Here is an 11531-nt window from a genome sequence, read left to right as displayed (position 1 = left end):
AGAAGATAGACACATGATAGGGGATGGAAGAAGGACTCAAGCGCCTTTTTTTTTGGATAGTAGCCTTGAAAAAAAAATGGACCATGACCTTTAAAAGTATGCTCAAAGACGTTGGTAGGATAAGGACATGGAAAATGAGATGAAACTAAGGCAAGGATTTATGCAAAGGATGGGATCAAAGGGATCGAAGGATGAAAAATATGCATTGGATAATGGATAGGGTATTGGAAGAACTGTTCTTGAGTGGATGGAAATGTTGGCAAGATTGGCATTGGCACACACCTTGAGGGGTGATGGACTGATGGAGGAAAGACGTATTTTGGATATTGAGATTTTGGCGAAGGAAAGGCTATGGATTTTGGGACAGAAGGGCCCAAAATGGATGAAGAAGGTGATGGAGGAATAGATTTGAGAGGTTTGGATGGAGGAATAGCAATTTTGGATGCCAAGTTAGATGTTTCTTTAGGCTTTTGTGCTTCAAGGAGCTGCTTAGGGATCCACATGGTTTTTGATTTTTCATGCTTTTGTGGTTCCTCGGAGTGCATTTCTTGCACAAGGGATTTAGGAACCCATATATATTTTGACTTTGCTTTATTTTGCTCAGTGGGCCTTTGTGGCCTTTTGGATATTTCTTTTTCTTTATAGATGATATTGTTCTTTGTTTTGACATGTCGATTATATTGGACATGTTGATCCTTGAATACATATGGATTGCTAGACTTATGATGCTTATACTTGGCATCCAAATTGCTTGGAAGAGGGAATGAATGTCGGTGTGGATGGGAATGATATGGAGGCATGTGGGATGGATGGAAGGTTCTCCAAGATGTGTGCCTTTGCTGATGTTGCATAGGAGATGGAGGGATATAGGGACCTAGAATGGATGGAAGTGATGATGGGGAAGGTGGACATTTAGATTTTGACTTTGAAGGGATACCAACGCCTTGAGTGTGAGCTCTGTAGCCATGACCATTAGTATATTCTTTGATATGAAGGGGTTCTTTCTCATGAAGGTCTACTCATTTGCCTTTATGAATATCTTGACTTGTAGGATACTCTTTTCTTTGGGAAGAAGATGCGAGTCCATTATGAGGTGGATATGATATGAGAGAAATAATGAGATCTTGAAGTGGATCGGATTGCACCAAAGTGGAAGAACCCATTATGCATGTCATGGGTTCATGAACATCTTGCACTGACATGTTAGAATCATGAAGGGGTATCAGGATCATGAGGGGGACTAGGATTGTGTAGTGCACATGGTTCAATGACAGGCTCTTCAAGAGATGGAATGGGAGAAATAATGGGATCATCAAAAGAAATGTGATCTTGGAGTGTATATGGAGCATTAGGACAAGGAGATGGAGGAACAAGTGGATCTTGTGGAGGATCTGAAGGAATAATTTGATCTTGACAAGGAGGAAGATCATTGGAATCCTCTTTGAAGGTGCTTTTCTCTTGACTTTCAATGGGATCATCATAAAGGATGGAAAGGATATCTTGATCTTTCTCAGGAAGTGGAATACCAATGGGATTTGAAAGGATATTGTGTTCTTGGAATGGAAGGGGATTATTTAGGATTGGATGGACTGGGATATCTTGATCTTTCTCAGGGAATGGAGTGTCAATAGGACTTTGGATAGGATGGACAAAAATAGGGGAATCATCATGAGTGTCTGGGGAAATGGGATCTTGGTCAACAATTGGATGAGATGATAAGGTTTCAAGATCTTGATCTTGATCTATTTTAAGACGCATTTCTTCATGCTCTAAATTATCCTCTTGACATGGGGTTGGACTGTGGATATGCATGGAGGATTCTGAGAAGGGCTCAATGTTTTGGGATGAAGGAAATGCACTTTGAACATTTGTGATGGATTCTGGCAAGGAATCAATGCTTGAACATGAGGAAGAAGAACTTCGAATGGGGTCCTCTAAAACAGGTAATGGCAATAAAGTGCATGGTGGCATTGGGTCTTGTATTTCTGAAACATGACAAGGATGTGCATCATGAATTGGATTATCTTGGCAATCAATTATGGATAGCCCTTGGCTAATTGCATCCTTGGGTGTATTATTTGATGAGGACAATATGGAAGGTTCTTGTGAAACTTCTAGAGGTGTAGGGATAGATGCCACTGAAGAGTCAATTTGTTTGTGGGGAGATGAGGCATTGCTAGACATAATTGTATTATTTTGATCTTCCTCAAAGAATTCACTTGGTAGTTTCCTTAAGATCATTGCAATAAAGCCACCTTTCTTTCGAAGTTTTGACATGGTTGTATCTGGAATTTGAACTTGTTTGGCAAGGAGTTGGTTCTGATTTGATGTCATGTTTTGATATTAGACTTGGTTCAATTGTTCCGACATGTTTGAAACTTTGGTTGGTGTGTGCTGCAACCTTTGTTTTTGAATGTTTGGTTGTAGTTGTTGACATTGATATGTTGATTGAACTTGAACTTGCTGATATTCCACCATTGGTTGAGCTATTTGGGGACATTGTATAGTTGGTTGGACATATTGTTGAAATTGGACCATTGGTTGTGTTGGTTGAATATGTTGGACAATTGGTTGAACCATTGGTTGTGATGGCTGAAAATGTGATTGATAGTAAACACCTTCTTGTTCTTGTTGTGGAGGCACATAATGTTGAAATTGATGTTGTCTCTTTTCTTGAAATTGTTTCATCATCTCTATTTGGGAGAGGAGAGCTGGTATGTCTAATCGTTCAAGAAGAGATCTTACATCAATTGGCTCAATCTTTGGATTTTGATCTGGAAATTTTTGAAACACTTTGGACATTTGTGATCTATTCTTCTCAATTTTTTTCACTCTTTGTTCCAATATCTCTTCTTCTTGAGCTAGTTTCTCCTCTAGTTTTTGTATTTGGACATTTACATCATAAAGAGTTTGATCGATATTGCCTTGTTGTTGGGTTCGATATAATTGTGATTGCCTTGTCGATTGATATGTCAAACTTTGTTGCATCATTGGTGCTTGGAACCTTGTTTCAATAGACATGTCACTATGCAAATGTAATATTTTTGGAATTTTTCAAGGATAATGTATGATATGCAACTAAATGCAAACTAAATAAATGAAGACGCAATCTATGACAAGAGTGCAACCTATGTTTTTGGTTGTTTTTCAAGATTTTGACAAACTTTTTGGAATGCAGATCTAAAAGAGACCCTTAGGAAATTGAAATGATGTCTAGACCTAAAAGGACAAAAGGACCAAGTGACAAAAGGACAAATGACAAAGTCTCCCCTATATGCTTGGATACTAAGGTAGGTTTGACCAAATGACAATAATGACATAAAAAGAGAAGGTTTAACAAGGTCTAGACTTCCTAACAATGACTTAGGGTTTATCAAAGATTTGGATTACTCAAGTATGACAAAACCTAGTTTTTGAGACTATATGCAAAGGGACAATTACTATGCAAATGACCTTTAATATGATATGATAATAACTTAAACTTAATGAAGAGACCTAGGGTATGCAAATGCAACCTAATGTTATGAGGAGAAGGATGCAAATGCAAATGTATGACAATGGTATGACTCTAATGCAAGAGGACACATGCAAATGGATGACTTTTATTGATATGCGAGAGGAGTATGACTTAGGTGAAAACCTAACCTTGGTACTTGACAATGACTTTGCAAAATGCAAACTAGGATGAACCTAAATGTAAGTGACATGAATGTTAAGACAAGATTTTGAACAATGTTTGATAACCATGTTTGAAGGTGTTTTAAGTTTGTTGGATGAAATGCTCTTATGTTTAACCTTGTTTTGAATCAATTTGCCTTGTTTTTGAAATGATATGCAATTCAACTTTTGACAAACAAAGAAGACAAGATATTTCAACTTAGACTCAATACAATCATGCTCATTCACATATTTCTTATGGTAGGCAAGGACATTGGGTACTTGAGAGGTAGACTCATTATGGGATTCAAGGAGAATACATAGATGCTTGACCCCACGGGCTCCCCTCCACGGCACTCACTTCTTAGGGCAGCCAAGCATCAGTCCCCATGGAAATCTCCCCATGGTGAACTTAGTATCTCTTCCAAGTATCCGAACTTGTCCTTCTCAAGAAACTAGAAGGGTTTTTGGCCTCTAAAAACAAGGTGCTTAGTAAGGATTTCTGTTAAGTGTTACTCCTTGATGTCACACAAGCGTGATTGAGACATTAAGCCCATCAAGATACCAAACAAATGTAGTCACACAAGCATGATTTAGACCGTGAGGCCCTACTTAGATGTTGATATGAGAAAGAGTCCAAGGGTCATCACTTCCCAAGTAACTGCAATTCCCACGTAACCCTTCCTTCAAAGCTTTCGCTCATCGGGTATTTTTTTATAGTGAGTTAGAATGCCAAGGTATTCTAGCCGTACTCACTTTGGGTCGTTCCCTTCTCACGATTATCACTTGCTTGCAAAAGCAAATGGTCGGGAAGGCAGGCCCTCTAAAGGTGACACACAATCAAAGACATGAGTATGGTATTGAAGATCTGGATTTCTGATCACCCTAAGAAGGATGAGAGCATACTCTCCTACTCCAATGTCAAACTCAACAATCAAATCAAGCATAGATTCATTCCATCCTATTTAGAAATCACTAGGTGCCTAAATATTAATTGCAAACACAAAGTTTAGTTGTAGTCCAAGGCAACCTGCAAACCACCAAGTTAGAAGTTTGATATGTTTGATCTTTGACTATCGAACCTGCACAAAAACGTGTTAGTAGTTTCATTTGTTTGTCTTTGCCATGCGTATGCCAAGGTTCTGCACAGAGAATTATTACCAAAAACCAAAAAGCAGAAAAGAGAATGCAAAACAAACAATTTTCAAGTAAAAGATTGCATTTTTACCTCTGTTTCCGGACTTTACACAGGCGTAGAACTCATGACACAGGCGCAGAACTCATAACACAGGCGCAGGATTACACAGGTGCAGGTTGCTTGACACAGGCGCAGGTTACCTTACATAAGCGCAGTTTTTTTTTTTTTTTTTTTTTACACAAGCGTAGAATGCATTGACACAGGCGCAGAATGCATAACACAGGCGCAAGTTGTCTTACACAGGCGTAGAAGTCCCCAGAAAACCCTGCACTACCATGTTTTTGGGTTTTTGGCCTGCAAATCAACTCAAAAGCCCTCAAAAACACAGTTAAGGGGTTAGATGGTTAGTGTTCACATCGGGTTCACCAATTAATGTAGCACAGGAAATCGGAAATCATCAAAGCAATATAAACACTAATCTAGCTCAATCACGAAAGCAAATTGCAACGATCTATCCTAAACACACTCAACAAAGACACAAAGACAAAACATTCAAAACTAAATACTATGCAAACCAAATGTAGATCTGAATGCTTCCTTCATGCGGCTCCATTGTTCTTCTTTCCTCTCCAAATAGCCTTTGTTTGTGGATCTCACCTTCAAATGCATACACATGAGATGAAAGCAAATAGACAAGATTATGGCGTAAGAGTACTTGAAATGTGGTTTGACAAAGTGATTAGAAATTCGATAATCTGATTAGGGATTAGATTGAAGAAATTCGTCCAATTTATAGAGAAATTGAAGAAAAAGATCAAATTAGCATGATAATGATTGGAATGGAAATTCAAATCAAGAATAGAAAAATTATGACATGTGTATGACAAATTGCTATGCAAGGATTTATGACAATTTATGACAATTTATGACAAATTGCTATGCAAGGATTTATGACAAGATTTTGAAATAGAAATAGACATTTAGGAATTTAGGAGAAATTAGAAAATTAAGTTGGAAATAATGACTTGGAAATTAGAAAATTGATGAAAATTAGGTAAACTAATTAATGATTTGTCATTTATTAATTAATTCACAAAAATAGGAGGAAATTGAATTAGAAATTAGAAAAATTAGAAAATTGGAAAATAGGAATTAGGAAATTGATGAAAATTAGAAAATTAGGTAAATTAATTAATAATTTGTCATTTATTAATTAATTCACAAAAAGAGGAATAATTAGCCAATTAAATGAACATTTAATTGCGATGAGAAGACTTGGTATAAATAAATAATTTATTAATCCTAGAGAGAGAAATGACAAACAAGGTTAAATGATTAAATCATGAAACCCTAAAAGATGAACTAACAAAATGCAAGGATGACAATTAGGTCTTGATGAAGGATAATTAATATCGATTCGATTTGATCATGATTCTGACTTGATAAAAGACCAATGCTGACAAACGATTTGATTAATAAATGCGCCAATTGACAAGGAACAATGACAAATTGATCGAAATTGACATGATTGAGAAAGACAACAATCGATGACAAACCGATTGCAAAATGACAAGATTGACAAGAGGATAAGAATCAATGACAAAATAGATTGCAAGACGACAAGATTGAAAATGACAACGATCGATGACAAATCGATCGTAAAATGACAAGATCGAACATAACAACGATCGATGACAAATCGATCGCCAGATGATAAGATTGATAAGAGGACAAAACCCTAATTAGGATTGACGATGTCCAAAATAATGACAAATGAGTACGCACATTGATGCGACAGGATAAAATCGATCAAAATCATGACTGGATAGCGTTGTCGACAAGACCAAATTTGAGAGCAAGACGAATGAAGAATGTAGAAGAATGACTCAATGCTCACATATGATAAAAACCAAGTGCGTGACATAGGAGAATGTTAATGCGATGCAAAAACCTAAAATGAGGCAATGTGCAAATGTTAAAGTATGACTCCGCAAGCGTTGACCATTTTTAGGTGTCTACACCTGAAAAGCTAAAAGACATGTCACCAAAAGATAAAATCAAAAGAAAACCAAGACTTGACACCAACATCCACTATAGTCCTCAAATTTAGTGTCTCTTGCCACTTGTATAAGTCTTATTTGATTGTGGTCACAATGTTTATTTTCACAAAAAGGATAGATAGCACTGAACCATATGTTGTCTAAGTCTGTTGAAAGATTTGATTTGTTGAAGCCCATTGTTGCTGCTGTGTCTCATCTGAAACTAACTGAATCCATGAAATTGATACTTTATTGTGGAGAAGATGAAACTTTATTGTGGATCGGCGATGCAGATGCTGCTTTATTGTGGATTGTGCACGGATAGACTGAAGGAAGCTGGAAGAAACTGTACTCCTCGAAACATGTGATGTTCTCAGTTCCACACCCATCACTAGACGTAGGATTTGCTTTAGCCACATATAAGATCTGATTTATTATGGATGGAAAGGGAGGTGAAAAGGGAGGTTTATTATGAATGGCTAACCAATCTTGGGTAGATCAATAATAAGCCATGATGGGAATGGGTAAGTTTATTATGAACGAATAGGTTGTGAGTGTGTGCAAAGTGAAAGGATGAAAGTGAATCCTGAAGGAGGGAGGAGCAATGTCTCTACACATGGCACTGGTGACCCAGTTTTCACCGTTGGACAAAATTATTTCTCTTTACTTTTTTCAATTTTTCAATGTTTTTTTTGTGTCACAAGGCGCCTGTTTGCCAGGTTTTCACCAAGTAACGATTTTTTTTGTTTTATAATTTTTTTTTTTGTATTTTTGAAATTTTTGATTTTTTTGTATTTTTTGAATTAGGATATTCCAAAGAGCTATGTGTAGAACTTGTGAAGGTGCATGCTGTTGATAGGATCCTCCAAAGGTTCACCTTCTGTAGTTGAGAGCTGATATGCCCCATATCCATATGCTACTGTAATGATGTAAGGACCAAGCTAGTTTAATTCAAACTTGCCCTTCTTCTCTCTGTCTTGCTGATTTTTAGGATTCTCCTTGAGAACTAAGTCACCCACCTCAAATGTATGAGGCTTAACCTTATGATTGTAGTTGCATTGTTCCTTGATTGAATGATGTGTAGCTTGAGTGACTGTCTTCCTTGATAAGGGAACTGAGATAGAATTACTAATGTGTGGACTACACAGGCCCGTATGCGTGTCACCTGAAGAAGTTTGGGCATCCCTGATAACAAAGTCCTTTGAGGAAGCTCCATTAAAGGTCCATGATGTATCGCCAGAAGGGAAAGAATGTGTAGAACAAGTGGATGAGTTATGAAGACTTATGATTGTGAAAAGAAGTGAAAGTAGGATAGCATAATGGAGACTTAGGATCAACAAGTATGCTTTTTGACTTAAAATTGTAGAACTTTTGCCCCTAGCTATTTTGATATTAGGGGAGATCAACTCTTTCTCTTTTTTCTTCATATGATTTTTATCCTTGACCTTGATTTTTTTAGATTCCAATAGCTTTTGATTTTGATTTGGACTAAAGGACTTTTCTTTATTTTTGACTTGTAGATTTTTCTTTTCAAAGCTTGATTTTTGATCCCCAATGAGTAAGAGCTTTTGTGATTCTTGTTGATCCAATTCTGGAAGTGGAGTGGAAATGGAATGAGTGGACGATATGGTAAAGCTATGTGAGTTCTCAATGGGGTTGGTGATACACTCAACAGATTCTTTGTTGGAACCACTCTTAGGACTATTGATACCAAGAGTTGCTTGCACCACTAGAGGAGATTTACATTCAGACTTAGTAGCCACAACACTAGGTGATTCACATCCAATTCCTTGCAAATTGTTTATAGATTGTTCCTATTGACTGAATACCTTAGGAGATAGTGGGATTTGATCAGCATATCATACATACATATAGATATCACAATTGCATATAGTGTGTATCCTCTTAATTAGTTTCCTAATTGGCAACGTATGTTCTATCACAGAATTGTCAATCCTGGCCCTATTTGCTATTTTAGTCTTCCCTAGAGGACCTGCTTTAGTGTATCCTCTCAATAGCTTATCTAATCGACAACATATGTTCATCACAGAACTGCCGATTCGACCTTGAAGACATAAACGCGCTTTCATTACATAAACGCGCTTACATATTGCACAGACGTACCTGGCACAAACATAGATGCGCCTAAGCATTTTTTTGACCTCGCTTGACATTCCTAAAAATTCATTTATTGCACTACCTAACATGCATTTATGACAAAATTTATTGTGACAAAGTACAAGGAGGTTTTGCGGTACTTACTGACTCTCCTGCATCTGCTGGCCTTTGAAAATCGGCGAACGTGATTGAATCTGTGAACCAATGCCATCGCTGCTGACTGCTACTACTCTATTCTCTCTCTGCACTCTGATCTCTTGGATGTGTGGATGACAATGAGGATGTATTCCCCTCGTGGTCTATCTTATAGACTACCCTAGCCCTAGCCCTAGCCCTCATTTCCCAAGTTAGTCTTCATTATCTCGTGACTCTGTCACTCTATCCTATCTGGTCAGTCCATTCTAGCCTTTCTTTCTTATCGAGAGATTGTCTAATATCTTTTTAGACATCTTCATCCAATCTCTCGAGGGGGCATATCATTCCCATCTTGGGGCAACTTTGTATCAGTTCATATTATCTTCTTTGAAACAATGCAATAAGCCGCATTGTCTCAAAGAGGGGAAAAATGTAGACACCTAAAATTGTCCAGTCTAATTAAATAAATATTTTATTTATTTAATTATCTAAGCTTAATTCTTCTATTAATTAAATAAATCTTTATTTATTTAATTAATTCATTTAACCTCTTCTAGCCTTATTTCTCATTTAAATAAATACATTTATTTATTTAAATTATCCTTTTCCTAAATTAAATAAATATCTTATTTATTTAATTATCCCACTTCTTCTATTAATTAAATAAATCTTTATTTATTTAATTAATTCATTAACCTTTTCTACCCATGACACATGTCATTCATCTCTTAATTCATACACTACCTACCCCTTTCATTATTTTATTATTTCTTTTACCTACCCTCTAATCATAGTCGACCTCCTTTTACACCTCTCAATCTTATCCCTCCATTTCATATAGTGTCTTCTATATAAGGAGATGCTTCCTTCATTATCAGACCCCTCGTTGACTACTTGACTACACTACACTTTTGAACATAGGCAATCCTACTTGCAACCACATTCCGTTCTTTGTTGAGCTCTTGTGCACATAAAATCTATGAGCAAATATATCAAGCAAGATCAATGGAGATAGGAAGAATGGAGATCCAAACCCTATTGGACATGTGATGGTATAATCTTTGTGATTTCATTTGATTTGCATTGTCTTAGGTAATCTTCATATGTTATGGTGGATCTTTTTTGTTGTTAGGCTAGGGTTTTGTGGTTGAATTCATTTAGCCTTTCAATATCGGTATTATTGTTATCCTTCTAGTTGTTGAGGCAGGAGGTCAGACCTCTGGTAGTGGCCCACACACATACGGTTCTTAGTAGAGATACAAAGTTCACCACGGGGAGTTTTCATGGGGACTGATGCTTGGCTAACCCGAGAAGTGAGTGCCGAGGGTAGAGCCAGTGAGGTCAAGCATCTAAGTATCTTCTCTGAATAGCGTAGCCTCAGGGGTAAAACCTCATGTGGGATCAACAATTATTGTCTTGGCTAGCCATAAGAATTGTGCTTGACATTGTGTCTTTTGTGTCTTCAAGTGTATGCAAAACATTTGTACATCAAACAACACACTTTTCTTGGAGTCATTTTGAGTCTAAACACTTGCAAACATTGAGTCCTCATCAACATTGTGTCCTCTTGTCATGAAAAATAGTCAAACATTCAAATTTGGTCACAACCAAAGACTTTACTCCAAATTTGAGAAGTGACCTCCTCGAATTTAGGGAAAGGGGATAATTGATGGGTTTAGGTTAATTGATTAGGATTAGATAGGTTCTAGAAGAATTTAGGAAGAGGGTTAGGATGCAAGTGGATGAAGGATAATAGGATTTAATTAAAATAAATTGCTTTATTTCAATTTGGTTGCAAATTGGGGATTTAAATAAATTAGATTTATTTAATTGGGGTGAACTATTTAATTAAATGTAAATTTAATTAAAAAGTAGAGAGAAGGGATTTAATTAAATAAAATGATTTATTCAATTAAATGATATAAAGCACTTAAGTGAATTTGAATAAATAAATTGAATAATTTATTTAATTAAATTAGATTTAACTAAATAGAGGAATGAGAATAAAATGAACATTAAATATTCATTTAGGAATATGGTCATTTTTATACATCTACAACTGGTAATGATGTTGTTATGCAACTGGTAGTTGAGCAAGTGAAGGAAACTGGTATTACTTAAGAAGTAGTGAGATCAACCAGTAACCCTACCTGTTGATGTGCCCAACCCTAACCGATGGAGCTTGGTGAATCGGTTATTATGATCAAATGATGATCGGTAATGATTATGCCATGTATGGAGGTTGTATGTGATGAATTTTAAGTGGTTCTTGGTGTGTAGAAATAATGGTTTTATCTTGGGAATGAGAGAATACATTGCATGAAGAGGAAATCATGTGATGAGTTACAGGAATCAATGAGCGATGATCAAGGAGCGGTCAAGGTTGTCTTGAGCAATGTGTTGATGATTACTATGTAATCTAATGGTCATACTTGAACCAATTT

This window comes from Cryptomeria japonica, chromosome 5 (assembly GCF_030272615.1).
Source record: "Cryptomeria japonica chromosome 5, Sugi_1.0, whole genome shotgun sequence".
In the NCBI taxonomy this organism is placed as follows: domain Eukaryota; kingdom Viridiplantae; phylum Streptophyta; class Pinopsida; order Cupressales; family Cupressaceae; genus Cryptomeria; species Cryptomeria japonica.
The sequence above is the reverse complement of the archived record's forward strand: the minus strand, read 5'-3'. Positions refer to the sequence as shown.